This window comes from Xylocopa sonorina, chromosome 15, assembly GCF_050948175.1.
Source record: "Xylocopa sonorina isolate GNS202 chromosome 15, iyXylSono1_principal, whole genome shotgun sequence".
NCBI lineage: Eukaryota > Metazoa > Arthropoda > Insecta > Hymenoptera > Apidae > Xylocopa > Xylocopa sonorina.
This window is the reverse complement of record NC_135207.1, coordinates 1,601,317-1,618,187: the sequence shown is the minus strand read 5'-3', so window position 1 is coordinate 1,618,187 and position 16,871 is coordinate 1,601,317. Positions and strand designations below refer to the sequence as shown.

At 33.0% G+C, this 16,871-nt stretch overlaps 1 long non-coding RNA gene across 1 annotated transcript in view; it reads right to left on the bottom strand.

Annotated features, from left to right (window-relative positions):
- The window catches only part of LOC143430610 (uncharacterized), a 197,243-nt gene that overhangs the window by 180,051 nt on the left and 321 nt on the right, over positions 1–16,871 (bottom strand). The window lies entirely within an intron of this gene.

Below are 16,871 nucleotides of genomic sequence, written 5' to 3'. Positions count from 1 at the left end.
ATACGTTGTAATTCGTCTTTTATAGTCACGAGGGGATTCACGTTAATTTGAAGCCCTGCGAATGCTTTTTGTCGTTCATTCTCTCGCCGGGACGGGGATGTTTGCAAAGTGCAATTTACGAGCAAAACTTAGTCCTGCTGGATGGCGCGGATTAAGCCGAGGATTTTGTCTGTTGGGTACGTTCAAGCGAGGATTTTACGCGGCTGTTTTGTTTATTCTGACGATGAGGAAATATTTTCTTCACGACGTTATAATTGGAATTTTGTGTGCTCTCGGTGTGATTCAACGCGTCTTTTCATGTATACTCGAATTGATTTTTATATAGTGGTATGTCTGTAGAAAACAGTATAATACAGAGGATAAGCAAGTGAATACAGTTAAAGATAAATTGCACCACTTCTTGGAAAACACAGTTTGTCAGATGTGTACAATTGCATGTTTTGTAGCTACATTCGATTATTTTGAAGTGATCTTTTCTTTTAACACTAAGTTCACGAAGGGGTCACTTTGATCCCTCTGAGAAAACTTTTTGTTAATTTTCTTCAAGAAAATTATTGCCGTATTTTATGAGAATATTTTAATTAGATTAGAGATTAGATTTGCGATTATATGTCTTATAGATGTAAGTAAAAATTAACTAAAATATTTTTGTAAAATACAGCAATAATTCTTTTGAACACAATTAACGAAAAGTTTTCTCAGAGGGGTTAAAATGACCCCTTGTTAATGTAAGTCGTACCTTTAATACCCTATAACATAAAGAACTGCACTCGTATGATTATTAAATTAAAAATACTGATGTTCTTGAGGTATTACAATTTATTCAGCCATTATTATAGACACATTAATATGTGGCTTAATGTTTTATGATTTTTTGGTCTTCTCTGTGCAACAACCAACCCCAGATGCTCCTTATATGTATATCTAATCGTACAGAACCTTCAGAAATCATCAGCTGCACGATAATACAAGACTTTCTACATCACATATACATTCGCTGCTCTTGTTGTTATAATAAATTAAATTATTAGATATACTTGCAATTATTATGCACAATATTCACTGGTCGTTAATTCGAGTGGAGCATAAACAGTGAAAGCTTCTTTTAAACGTTAAATAATATTCTTGCTCATGCCAGAACATTGTTGCTCAGAAATTCTTTACAATAGATTTCATTTCTGGTAACAAAAATTACAATTTTTTCAAGTAACAACTTTCTATTGCCTGTTAACTTCCACTGTTATTTAAATATTAGTAGATTCTAGAGATTCCATGCATTTTTTAAAATCTTTATCATTTTTACATACTCTGATTCCCAAAGAGCAGACAAAATAATAAGAAATACCTATTACAAAAGTATTATTGCAACTAGTCTCTTTCAAACTGCGCATGAAGCTTTTGAAAAACTTCTATTCAACAATTCCATACAATTCCTCAACTTACAACCAACCAAAAATATACTAAAAAATAAAAACTAAATTGAATGGATACACGTTTCTGTTTTCAAAAATGATCGTATCCACACGTAACGAAAAAAACCAGTGATAAAAATATAGATACGCAGAGAAGGCAAGAAAAGCAAAATAGAAGGCACGTCTGGAGATTCGAGTTAAGTCAGCGAAGTAGACTATAAATATTTCACCGTGCACCATAACCTGATAGATCCCGGTTTAATAGCCGCGCGCGTTTCGAAAATATCGCCTAACGCAATTTCCTTCGTACCCGAGCAACTGGCGTCCCCACACGGTCCATGGAAAAAAGGGTAACAATACCTATTCTCTATTTCGCAAAACCGACAACACCAGAATCCCGTGGAAAACGCGGCTATTCGCTCAGCGATAAAAAATCAATTTCCCCTCTATCTCTGGGAATACGGCAAGCCCATCGTCCGAGTGTTCGCTGCAATTTGTAATCCCCATTTTTCTCACCCCCTCGTCGAGCGCTGACCGAAAGCAGCGCGCGGTGGAAAAAAGGTTGCGGAACGCTCGACCAGGGTGGATATCGGCCTGTCGCGGGTTTTGTGCGTTTTAATAATGATTCTCGCGCTCGAACGATAAGGAAATTGGATCGCTCGACCATTCCAGGATCGGAGGCTCGACGGAAGTTCGATGGAATTCGTATGTTACGGGAGTTGGGCGACGAGTTCGATGGAATATTTTAGGCGTCGAGTGCAGCGAAACTTCTCGCGTTAGATATTCTGATAACTCTGGTGGTATTTAAATGAAAAAAGGACCAGACGATTGTATTAATATGATGCCATAAATAATATAATATACTTGCGAGCGACTAAGTCGACTCAACTTTCAAATACGCACGCAAAGTAAATTTTTTCAAGAATTGTCGTAGTCTGTGGGTGAAAAACATAATTAGTTTTGAATTATTAGGTATTTAGCTTTAAATTGATACCAATATCGTAAAAATTGGTCAACTATTTTTTAAATTATGTAACCTCAATTCTAATGGACAAAGGAAGTTAAAATATTCTGTTTTTATTTGGAAACGATGTTCTTTATTAAATTAAAACGAAAAATTTTTATTTAACATTGATAATTTATTTAATTTATTCAATTTCAATACTCGATATTGCCCCCCTAACTTAAAAGATATTTTAGCTTTTTTGTTCATATGGATTTCAGGTTACATAATTTAAAAAATAGCGGACCAATTTTTGTGATGTTGGTATGAATTTAAAGCTAAATACCTAATCATTAAAAACTAATATGTTCTTCATCCATTGGCTGCACCATTTTTTAAAAAATTTACTTTATATGCGTACTTAATGATTAAGTCGATTTATTATAGTTTCTCATGAGTGTATATAATAATATAATACCATAAAAGTTTGATATTAATTTCGACAATGGAATATTTTTATACCTGATGCTTACAAAAACTTGATGTCAGATTTGTAATAATAGAACCAAGTACAAATAAATAATTTACAGAAAAAAAATACCAAATTTTACAATATAAATTAGCGTTTCAGATTCGATAAAAAATGAATTATCCCAAATTTCATAAACTATAAACGAGATTCGCGTAAAATTCGAAGAACGACGTCGGATGAAAAATGACGTCCCCAGGAATCCCACCCCCCCGTCAGAGAAACGACGAGTTTCCGTCGAACCGACGAGGATCAGGGGTCGTCGCTCGTTCGCGCGACCAGCGCCTTTTTCCGCCTATTACAAAGCTTCTTTTGTCGCCGGTTGACACTGACGAATGCGCACTCCGTGGAAATTATCTCGCATAAACTTCGCGCCTGATGTTTTCCAGCCGACCGTTTCCCCGCCGTTTATCCGTGTCTTGATCCATTTTGATCGCGCTACGAACAAGCTCGACTACACCGGGTGGATCAGTTTTTTCGCTCCCTGACCGACATCCGCTGAATTCCACGAACTCGTTTCGCAGTTTCTAACGCGTCGACGCTCGCTCTGACTCCGATGCGAGACGACAAAGGCAAATTCTTTTAATTAGTTGATTCTTGAGCAGTTCCATGAACATTTCATGCTAATAGAATTTTGGAGAAGCTACTTTTTGTCTTCTTTCGTGCATTTTGGGGCAATTCTATATTTCTTCTCCTCGTGAAAGGGAAATAATTATTTGTCGATTTTTCAATTCGACTCAGTGGCTAAACTCGAAATTTATGAGCTGCGAGGAAAGCTCTTCGCGTGGTATTATTTGGACCCCTTAAAAAGGTTAACCCTTTGAACTCGAGGTCGTTTCCATTCAAATCAAATTCGAAGACTCCACGTTTATTACGATACTAATCTTATCATGTTTAACTTATCCTGCAAACTATTAAAATTATTGCAAAAATATCCTGCAAACTATTAACTATTATCCTTCGAATAGTGTTTATTCACACTAAAGTAAACGGTAAACATTACACATTTTTTTATTGTTTACAATACGTATGTTTCATTTACTACCAAACCGTAAGTATTATCGCCTTTCTTTACTTTCTATGACCTTTAATGGCTTCATGTTACAGATCGTTGAACTCGTTTTAAGATGGTCTATCGTATTACGGAAGAAAAAACACCATTCTATTTAAAAAAATGAGGGTCACCTGCAAATGTCCAACATACCTCCGCTTACGAACAAAGTATTTTCGTCAACGGATGGGCCCCTTTGTACTGTGCAATTTTATGTCAGCAAAAATCTCTGTGAAACTTATAGTTTCAAAGATATTTGAGGTATTAAGTCCTCGCACAGTACAGAATAAAATTATTTTTTTTTCTAACAAAGTTTGCCAAAAATTGCTGATCGTCTATAGCCATAATTTGCTTCTATAAAAAGGATTATGCGACTGTGCGTGGCAAACAGGAGGTTTCTATGGTCTTTTTGGGGAGAACTTGATGGCGATTGGGGATTTGGGGGATATTGGATATAGAGAACGCGAGGTGCTGGATAGACCCGTGGTTCCTGAAATTTTTATTCGACATCGCAACGAAAGTTTTTGACTAGCTTTTGCGTATTATTCGTCGATATTTTTAGATTGTACTGGGATGGAATTTGTACGTATATTCGAAATCCCTTAATCATTGAGATAAATTATTTAGGATTAAATTATCGAACAGTATAGTTTAGAATCTTTGTAAATTATTGAGGTAGAAAATATCGAAATGGATTTTTTATAACATTAGAGTTGAAATTCGGTTCAATGCTTTGTTTAAGTTCTATTTAACTGTCAGATACAGAATGGTATTTTTTTGTAATTCATTGGCTGGGAATATTTCGAAATTTTTGTACGCTGCTCATTTGTAATCGAATATTTCATAAATTATTTTAGACTGGAATATTTTTAATCTTTGAATGGTTTTTGTCGAAAAGTGAAAATTTCTGCAACATTCAAGTAGAATATTTCAGGATTTTAGTCAAGTAAAATATTTCTTGGAATTTATTTTGGCAATTTTTATGAGTTACCGTGCTTCAATATTTAAATCTCCATGTATCACTGGAATGGAACGTTTTGCATATTATTAAGGTGTAATATTTTAGAATTTTCATTTATCGATAGCGTTATATATCTTCAACTTAAATGTGTCATAATTTTTTAGATATTCGTACAAGTAACTTCACTATAGATTTTTTAAAAATATTTCTTTAAAAGATTTTTTTTTATATATTATCAAAGTAATTATAAAAATCGATAGAAAAATAGATATAAGTACATAATTAAAGAGTAGATATAAATTTATATATAAATATAAATAAATATAAAATGGAAAATAATAGTTATCTCAACTTAATATCACTGCATTCATTTAAAATATACAAAACGACTATTTTTAATAACAAAAGTAAACGTTTGAGATAAAATATTTTGTGCAAAACAATCACTGATTGTCATCTTTAAATAATCGATCGCAAAATGAAAAGACGTTCGTTAGAATCTCAAATCAAACTGATGAGAATGTCGATGAAACGAACAGGAGATCGAAGGCGCAAATGGATATAAATTAAAATTGATACATTTCAGCGAAGAACAATAACAGCGCATGTTTCTGTATAATTTATTCGCTAATTTATATTATCCGTGGACAAAAGGACTAATTCGTAAACAATACACCTTTATTCAGTATAATCAGTTTGGCAATCATGGAATTTAAATCACGTACCTATGGTTCATTATTCTCCGTTAAATCGTTATAACGTATGCGCGATTCAACCGCATAAACGTATACATTGACGGACAATACAGCGCACGTATAAGTACATGTTTCTCTTCTTCGCCATTGGTGTTCATTTAAAGCTTAAACCTTGTTCGAAGATTAGAACGTAAATTTAATTTACGCACTTACTCTTAATTAAAACCAAGTTTATGGTACTGACGCAATCAGTTAGCTATTTTTGAGGATTTCCAAATATTTCTTATCTTTTTTTATTACTTTAATTTTCCTAAGTAGCAGGATTAGCGCCTTAAAGGTTGCTTTGGAATTGTTAACGATTCGCACCTTTAATGCCTTAACTCAATAGCTAATGATGTGACATAACATAGCAATGGAGAGGTAGCAAGCTAATTGGCTGATCGCTAAAACACAGTTCATATATGAGTTGTAAAATATGTAAAATAGACCAACTCAACCAAGCACTACGAATGACTAATTCACCCAACTTATCATCCTTATCTGAAATATTAAAACCAATCAAAAATGTCGTCCTTGGTATTCTAACCAACCATTAAGCAAGGCGAAGCTAGGGACGCAACATTTAAATATCATTGTGTATTATTGAACAATGCTAACAATTACATTCGACTGAGTATTTAACTGTTTTATTAAATAAATATTTTTGCTTAATTTTGGTTTCGTAAACTTTCATGCAAAACAAATGAGAAAGAAACAAGTTAATACATTAAGTTGTATTATAAAATTATTGTTACATTTGTATTTTTATTTATGTGAAAGATCCTATAAGTAGCTAAAGATTTACGTAAATAATTATGTTATGATTTCTCTTTAGATATACAATATGAAAAACGTAATGTTAGCTATAAAAAAAATTCTGCAATCAATTGTAATTAATTGATTTTACATTTATTACAATATATTGGGTTGGCAAGAATGTAATTATTTCAGGTTGCACAAGTGAAGAGTTATGTTCGTTTTATTCTTTTTCTCTCACTGTTATAATTTTTTTTCTTTCGAAAGTTGGTAGTTAATACTTTTAAATTATTATAGAAATGAAGTCCGTGTAATTTTGTTTACAGCTGTTAGTTTACAGTCAATTTTAACATATTTTACTTTCTTATGGCGTTGATGGCTTAACAGAACGTACATTGTCAGAATTGATTTAAAAAACTTCCAACTATTCATACCTAAGGGTCTGAAAGAAAAACAGTGTAGACTTTGCATCGTCATTTTCTTTATGCGAATGTTCGCACTGTTCGTATAGCTTCCATAAATTATAGACGTCCTTCTAAGCCTAATTAATAAAGACTATTTGTTTCTAAGCAATTCTATCGAGCTTTCATTTCTCGAACCCATTTGCAGCTCTAACAATTACTGTAGCCGAAACTGTACAGATGCAATATTAAAATACCACAGTAAAACAGGGAAAAATCAAACTGAAAATATAATAATGCATTAGGTAAATAAATCAATGAAAATAACAAAATGATTGCAATTAGAAAATATAATAAAGCATAAAGTAAAGCAGTGAAATTAAAAAAATGATTGGAATTAGAAAATATAATAAGAGTAAAGCATAAAGTAAAGCAATGAAAATACAAAAATAATTGCAATATTAGAAAATACAATAAAGCATAAAGTAAAGCAATGAAAATAAAGAAATGATTGCAATATTAGAAAATATAATAAAGCATAAAGTAAAGCAGTGAAATTAAAAAAAATGATTGCAATTAGAAAATATAATAAGAGTAAAGCATAAAGTAAAGCAATGAAAATACAAAAATGATTGCAATTAGAAAATATAATAAAGCATAAAGTAAAGCAGTGAAATTAAAAAAATGGTTGTAATATTAGAAAATATAATAAAGCATAAAGTAAAGCAGTGAAATTAAAAAAAATGATTGCAATTAGAAAATATAATAAGAGTAAAGCATAAAGTAAAGCAATGAAAATACAAAAATGATTGCAATTAGAAAATATAATAAAGCATAAAGTAAAGCAGTGAAATTAAAAAAATGGTTGCAATATTAGAAAATACAATAAAGCACAAAGTAAATAAAGCAATGAAAATAAAAAAATGATTGCAATATTAGAAAATACAATAAAGCATAAAGTAAAGCAATGAAAATACAAAAATAATTGAAATATTAGAAAATACAATAAAGCATAAAGTAAATCAACGAAAATAAAAAAAAATGATTGCAATATTAGAAAGTATACAAAATAGATCCAGTCTGGACGTACACGCGACAACACCTTCCGCTCGACAAGAATATTCCGAGAAAAATGCCGGTCTATCCCGCGAAACAGGGACTCGCAAAGCAGAGGTAGAGGCTGGCAGGTGTCATCGATCGACAAAGGGAAAGTTCAACGAGCTCCAGCGTGAAGTTTGTGGCCAATTTCCCGGCGATCCATGCCGCCTCGCAGAGCTGGGCTGCGATCTCAGCGAGGCTTGAACATAGCCCTGATAACACGCTGGCAACCAGTCAGCTTTTCATTATCGTCGCACAGACGTCAAGCGCTTCACCGTGGGATCGAGTGTTCCCTAATTAAGCCAGCCTGATACCGCGCGCGCGCCCCCTTCTTCGACGTCAACCGAGCTTGCCACGTGGCTGCGAGCGTCCTGAACAAACGTCGCCGTTTAACCCCGTTCGAGGCGAGCCTTTTCGACGGGGCCAAGAATCTCGTACACGTTCCAAGGAACCACCGTAATCACGCGTATTTCTGATCGACAAAGTTATGACTCTGCGCGAGCATAAATGCGAATTATCGCTGAGAAATATGGTAAATCATTTTTGTGATTTGAGGCTCAACCCTGCTCGAAGTAGATGATGGTATATTGGGGGTTATACAGTTGCATGGAAAATTTGTATTATTTGATTTGGTAGAAGTTGCATTTTTTGTTTCTGATCGACAGTTATAATCTGCGCGAGCATAATTGCAAATTATCGTTGGGAAATATGGTAAATTATTTTTGTGGTTTGAAGTTCTGTGGGTGATGTTTTGTTTGCTTTGAGGCTTCAACTTTGCTCGAAGTAAGTGAATTGTGGGTCGAAGTCTGTTTGATTCAAGGAATTTGGAAGTTTGTTAATAGATAATTATTATTTATTCCAGGCGAGCCTTTTCGATGGGGCCAAGTATCTTGTAAACGTTCCAAGAAACCACCGTAATCACGGGTGTTTCTGATCGACAGAGTTGTGACTCTGCGCGAGCATGATTGCGAATTATCACTGGGAAATATGGTAAATTATTTTTGTGGTTCGAGGGTGATGTATCGTCTGCTTTGAGGCTTCAATTTTGCTCGAAGTAAGTGAATTGTGGGTCGAAGTCTGTTCGATTCAAGGAATTTGGAAGTTTGTTAATAGGTAATTATTATTTATTCGAGAGCGAGCCTTTTCGACGAGGCCAAGAATCTCGTACACGTTCCAAGGAACCACCGTAATCACGCGTGTTTCTGATCGACAGAGTTGTGATTCTGCGCGAGCATGATTGCGAATTATCGCTGGGAAATATGGTAAATTATTTTTGTGGTTCGAGGGTGATGTATCGTCTGCTTTGAGGCTTCAACTTTGCTCGAAGTACGTGAATTGTGGGTTGAAGTCTGTTTTGACTCTGCGCGAGCAATTATCGCTGGGAGATATGGTAAATCATTTTTGTGATTCGAGGGTGATGAATCGTCTGCTTTGAGGGTTCAACTTTGCTCGAAGTAGGTGAATTGTGGGTTGAGGTCTGTTCGATTCAAGGAATTTGAAACTTTATTAATAGGTAATTATTATTTATTCGAGTTGGAAACGGATTGTTTAATTTTTGACGGTTATTTGTTAAGTTGCTTCGATTTTGATAAATCAAACCCCTGATTGTGGGTTATACAGTTGCATTACAACTGGAATTATACAGTTGGATATTGGAATATTAAATTGGAATTGGAATATACAGTTGCATTATACAGTTGGAAATTTATATTATTTGATTTGGAGAAAGTTGTATTTCTTATTGTCAAAAGATTTTTATATTAAGTGTCTCAGAATTTATTCAGATTTTTTCAAAGTTGAAAATAATTACAATTATAATGATGGTACCAGTAGTTGATCAGTTAAGAATCTTTCACGGGAACAATGGTAACCGCTTACTCTGTTATTGAATGGCGAGAGAGTACAAGACTACTTTTTAAGAAAAGTTCAGTTGTACAAGTTTGAAAAATGTATTTAAAAACGCTTCAGAAGTTGACCATTCTTAGTTGAGATTTTTCCAATTCTTGCTTGATTCGAAGTGCATTTAGAAGACTCTGAACTGTACTACAGAACGTGAATTTCGAACAAACTGAAAGATTGCGTTTCGAGCGTGGTAAATGGGGTCACAGCCATAAAAAATGAATAACAATCGTCGTTACTTGAAGTATTCAAATCACTCTAAATCTAACTTATTCGAGCAATACTTTAATTATAAGAACTCACGTAAGTTTCTGCAATATATAGAACTGAAGTAAAACTTCACAAAAACCAAACGCTCGCAAAAAATAAATTACCAAAAGAAAATTCTTTGGAAAAGGACCAATATAATAAAAAAATATTTTCAGCTACTTTACGTTTCAGTCTGATAAAATTACATTTTTCTATACAATGGAGGCTATCGCGTAATTTATACAAAAAAATAAATAAAAAGTAAACAAACAGGTAGCTACAGAATATAAAATGGTTCACGCTCGACCTTCTCAACATTCTCGATCCGCTTAACACGTGCGATGGTAAACGTATCTCAAGCAGATTCATTAAGAACTCTCTTGTTTTAAGCCGCGATAATTCCAAAGAGCATACACGACGAGGAACTACAGAGGCACTGTTACTGTCCGCGCGCCAAGCGGAATAAAAGGGGGTGAATACGCGTAATCGATAAGCAGCCACGGAAATTGAGCCGCTCGATTTCTCAGAGCCGATGCGAACGAACCAACGAACTTAGCTGGTCAGCCAGTTTTTCCGATCGACCGATCGTATCGATTTAAACAAAGGCAGTCGACCAAGTTTTTGCTTCGAACGGACTTGCGTCTAACTTTTTATGTCCGAGTTTTGTTTAACTAACTTTGACTTTGAAATTCGTCCTGTTTTTGTAAATAGTTTGCGTAGTACAAAATGCATAATGATTTTGCAAAATGTTTTACAAAATAGTTGATTTTGTCCTCGGTGCTATTTAAAAAGCAGTTGAATACATTTTAATAACTCGATATACGATTTTGTGCATTAATTAGAATGTATTGGATTGCCAAGAAAGTATTTTTGGTTTTGTTGTGTGGAGTATAACTGATTTTTTATATAAAAAGAATGAACCTTAATCAATTGCATTTGATCGAATGTGACTAATCCTAAATGCGTCTGATGTTAAATGTCAAAAGGGAAAAATCCTAACACTAACAGAAATTTTTCAAAATAATTACAACCCAATACATATTTCTTACTGATAATAATCTATTTAACCAGTTAAGTGCGTTTGATGTGTATACTCGTCGTGTAAAATAAAAAATTACCATTCACTATAAAAACTCAAAATCTCAATAAAATGTAATAAGAATATTATTTGGTGGTATGGCTCCTTTGTATTACCAATACGACCGCTACGTATTTCATATGAAGAAAGATTCGCGTATCAAAACTAATTACACATGTAACCTAACTAAATACATTCGTAAAATGTACAATAATACCGTTTGCCTTGCGTTCGACGTGTATACACGTCGTTGCTTGTTTTTAATTCCGCACCCTGTGCTGATCTTTACAAACTAAATTCCTCAGTTAACTGGTTAATATTTCTTACTGATAATACTGATACTATTTCTTACTTTAGAACATAAAATTCGTCAGCACTCTAATTTATTTATTTCAGAGACATATATCGCATAAAGTCAAAATACCATAATACTATTCAACAAAAGTTACATTATTACTAATTAAAATAATAACCGATACTTTTGAATTGAATTTGTCTCAAAGAGAAATCATTTGAATTTCACGTAGCATAAGTTAGAAGTATTTACTTATAAATTTTTATGCTTAGAAGTATCTGACTGAAAAACAGTATCTATTTCTTAGTAAAATCTTACTCTAATATAGTAATGACTACTTTCACGATGGGCTAAGCAATTGCAAATAAAAATGAAACTTTATGAAAACTGATTTCAATATATCAAATCAGTCAATAACTAAAAATCACAATTTTCAGTCTCAGATTTCCCCATTTAATGTCACTTATTCATGAAATATTGATTAATTTGTACATATTCGCCAATCTACTTCATTAGAAGTGGATTTCAGAATTCTTCTTATTAGAAAAACAAAATGTTTTAAGCATTGCATTAAACATAAAATATTTTAAATATATTTCTTACATTCGAATGTACATGTAGTGTAAATGAAGTTAATTTCGGTTCGCGATAGCATTTATAACAAACATGGTGAAATTAGAAAGATTAGAAAGATTAAGGCCAGACGACTTACTAGAAACACGAATATTGACAAAAGAACACCGTTATTTTTACTAAAAAGAAAAATGTTTCCTTAGATACAGATATTTCTTCATACATCGCCAATTAGATACTTCTAGTAGCTACTCATACATTCACCAAACTTTCACACTCTTATCTCCAAAAGTAACAAAAAATAGTCACAATTCAATAAACTTTTGCAATATTAATTTACAACATTTCTTAGATACCCTAACTCGTTTCGCAACCAATTCTAAATTTTACTCAATCTCAATGAAATTTCAAATTTCAATGTTCACTTCACAAGACGTAACCAATGACGCCATTAAAAACACAAGCAGTACTAAGATACACCTTCACCCTACAATAACGAGACATCGACCCAACTAACCTGCAATAACGCAACAAGTGCAGAGCATAATACGAATATACGAATTACCAAACACAGAAAGAATAAGAAGATCTACAACTACTCCGCAACGCAAAAATTGTCGCCCAGTTTTCAGATTCAATTCAATCCTCTCGATTGCAAACTCTCGTCGAATCTGTCGTTATATTATATGGTACGCGTGCCATACGCGCAGATATCTCGCAAGACGTTCTCCTTCGATTAGTCGATACGGTGCTGGGCACTCGTCCACGTTGAAAGAATAATAGAGAAATGCGGGCTCCCTTTAACGTCGCTACGGTGAAAAGCACTCGAAGCCCACTGATCAATCGCGGGGCCGTGGAACTTCGGGACGGAGGCAATGGAAATGGAGGGGAAAATTGAAGACAGTGGAAAAGTATTCGAGGATATTGGAAAGGGCGCGTGCAGACGACTTCGATGGTAAACAAGATTGCCATCTCTATTTCCGCTTCCAGTTTCCACGTGGTTGTTGGTTCCGGGGAATTTCGTTATTAACTCTTTCGTCTCGACTGGGCCTGCGATAACGATTCTGTTTGACAACTCTATCAGCGTGAAATGAAAATCGCACCGGATTGCGTATGAATCTATGGTGGATTTAAATGTTCGCGTGGGAAATGGAGAGATGTAATTGCGCTTATTTGATTGCGAAAACAAGTGGTGTAAACTAAGCTGGTGTTGTGGTGTAATTAAGATTAGTTAGAAATTTCGATTTTTGGTGTGCATTATATTTCTGTGGGAGTATGAATAAATATTTCTTCGTTCGTCTTGCGAATGAATCAGTTTATATGGAATTCATTTTGTAATTGCATTATTAAAGGAAATTATTATGATTTGTAGAAATGTATTTTTATGGATTGATAAATTAAGATAGTGGAATGATCGATCATGAAAATATCTCTTTATAAAAATTTAAATAGATACCAGCTTTCTTTTCATTTTTAAAGAAAGTCATGAAGATACATTGAAATTTATATTATAATTAATACTCGATTGTATTAACGTGTTTTTCGACATTTGTGTAAATAGAAACAACGTAATGGTTTCTTAATCCTATTCAATGTTTTCTTATTGTAAATAAATATAATGAAATGTTCGTTTATCCAAGATAGGCAAGGAAATAATGGAATGTTATGCATTTAAAACGATAGCAAACATACACTTCATTTGTTGCAGAATATTCAAGTCCTGTATCTCTCCATTAAGAAGCTTATTTCGAATTATATCACACTAAGAAACATTAAAAATTTGATTAACTTCGTGTCGCTAAAGTTTTCAAATAACAAATTAATTTAAGAATATATTTATATTTCGTACAATAATTAATGTATCGAAATCATTTTTTTTCTTCACGAATACCATACATTCTGTAGGTTTAATGGTTTCTTCGCAATCCCTGAACATTTTGTTCAAAACTAATGTGTTTACACTTTAACTTTGCTCTGAAAGAGCCTGGCGGTTAAGCGTTGAGAAACGTACAGCATTAAATAACGTTTTTAACTTTTTAATTTACTCAAAATTATCACAAATGCATAATCTTTTTCTGTTCGACAAAATGAAAAAGAAATCCATTAGTTTCTAATCAAATTATTTGATAAAATCATAGATACAAAATGCATAATCTTTTTCTGATCAATAAAATAAAAAAGAAATCCATTAATTTCTAAATAAATTATTTGATAAAATCATAGATGCAAAATGCAAAATTTTTTTTTGTTCGATAAAATAAAAAGAAATCTATTAATTTCTAAATAAATTATTTGATAAAATCATAGATACAAAATGCATAGTCTTTTTCTGTTCAATAAAATAAAAAAGAAATCCATTAATTTCTAAATAAATTATTTGATAAAATCATAGATGCAAAATGTATAATCTTTTTCTGTTCGATAAAATTAAAAAAAATCCATTAATTTCTAAATAAATTATTTGATAAAATCATAGGTGCAAAATGCATAATCTTTCTCTGTTCGATAAAATAAAAAGAAATGCATTACTTTCTAAATAAATTATTTGATAAAATCATAGATGCAAAATGCATAATCTTTCTCTGTTCGATAAAATAAAAAAGAAATCCATTAATTTCTAATTAAATTATTGACAAAATCATAGATGCAAACCTTGTAGAAAATTTGCAGACGAATATATTCTCCATTTCGCTCTCATGCTTCTGAATTAAAACCATGTGTAATAGGACATAGGTGTATCAAGCACACGTATTTACCTGTTTGCGAGCCGTAAAATTCGCAGGAACTCAGCGTGTCCTCTGCGACACGCGCGTTCATGAATATCGATGTAATTGGGAGCTAGGAGTTGTTCGAACACGCTGGAGTTTTGATACTGACTAATTTTAAATAATTGAGGTGAACGAAACAAGTCGTGTCGCTGAGCAACCTTTAAATGATTAATTCCCGTGGGATGGATAGAAACAGTGATCATTTTAATAATACTAATTACGACCGTTAATGCGTCTCGCGCACGTAAAATTAGTGTAAATTATTTGCAACAGTTAATTTAGAATTAATTAAAACTGTCCCCGTCCGCGCGCAGATGAAAGGATTTTAATATTTACCGGGACACGGTCATTTGTTTTCGCTGGAATTTCTCCTGATTGGACTCCAATCCGTGGAAACTCATTACGTTTCGGACAATCATGCTCTTGTAATAAATATTCGTCGAATAATTTAGTAATCGAAGAAATCGTTACTTACTTATATTGGACGGAATTATTTAACATTCGTGGTATTTAAAGTCCGTGAAAACAATTGATAAGCAACATATTACAGTATAAATAACTATGTCAAGTATTATATGGATTCGTATTATAGATAATTGTGTTCTACTACATTAACAGATTCGCATTGGGCTATTTGTCACAAACTTTTCATGTAAATAATGATATTTCAGTGATCTGAAGATATTTCAACGTATGTGTATCAAAACTGCAATAATTATTTTTCTAATTAATATGTTTTATTGAAATTTTCAGTTCAGTAGTGTTAGCATCGTTGTTTAAGATGAAAATTGGTGAAACAGCTTCCTTTGTAACGTTACTTCACAGAATTTCCATACATATTGTTTTCTGATCCGATATCAATTTCTGATTCAGAATTATTGTCGCTATCTGTTTCAAATAAAATATACGTTTACACCCTCTTTTACTCGAAACAATATCATGTCCTCTATACTTTCACAATCACTTGAAACATTGGATAATTCGTTATAAATCTCGTTTTCAAATTCGTCCATTACGATAAGAAACAAAATGCAAATTAAGCTTGCACATTGACCAATATGATATTCCTGATTGTTCAACAAATTCGAGGACAGTATTTTTAATATTATTGCCTATAAATTTACCTATCGTTATCTGAGAGTTTATCAGGAAAAAGCTCACGTATAAACACTTTTCCACTGGAAATTAATTGGCTCCGAAACCCTTGAGTGATTCGTCCAAAGCAACTCGGAACCAACACTGGTATCACTCTGACTTGGTTGTAATTTGATGTACCCCGATAAAACAAATGAAATTTTGCACGATAACGAACGCAATTCCGTGCAACAACGCTACTGGTTTCAAGGTTTGTAAACGGCAAATTTAGTAGACGTGCATGGCACGTAATTCCTATTTTGGAAGCAGATAAACAACGTGGATGGCACGTCTTTCCAGCGCAAGAGGTTAACAGTGATCGTGTGAAAAAAACAATTAAGAAATAGAAGCAGTCAATTATGATTGAACGTGACAAATAATAAAAATTTAAATCTATTCTAATCTAACATTATGTTGCTTCTCTTATTATTTGCCATGTTGTACGAGAAATTGTGTTACGGAAATAAGTAGTATCTCTTCTGCGTTATAAAAATTCGTGTTGTACGAACTCGCGTTATACGAAAATCTATTGTATTTAAATTACTAAAATTCAGTATCCTTAATAATAAATTCCAGTTACTCTTTTATAACATCATCTGCTGAATTAAATTTTATATTCACCAATGCTACAATTCTCCGACTGCTGCTTGATACATCAACAAATTCAATCTTAAAATTACTGAATTAATCTATCTGAAAAGTGAAGAAAAACGGAGCGTCCCTTCTCCTTTCGTTAAATTCCACATTCACAAATTCTAAAATTATTCAAACGTCACTTCAAATATCAAAGAAAGAGTACATTCTGTACAAATCCTCTAAACCAATAAATAATAATCTCGCATATGACGATCGTCTCTCGATTCAAGTCTAAAATTCTCATAAAAAGAAAAAACACGGGGAAATCAAGTTTCTCGATTATTTACAGCAACAAGTTAGTCACTTCTCCGTGACTCCCGTCGAAATGAGTAATTAATTATCGAAAGAGCAGAC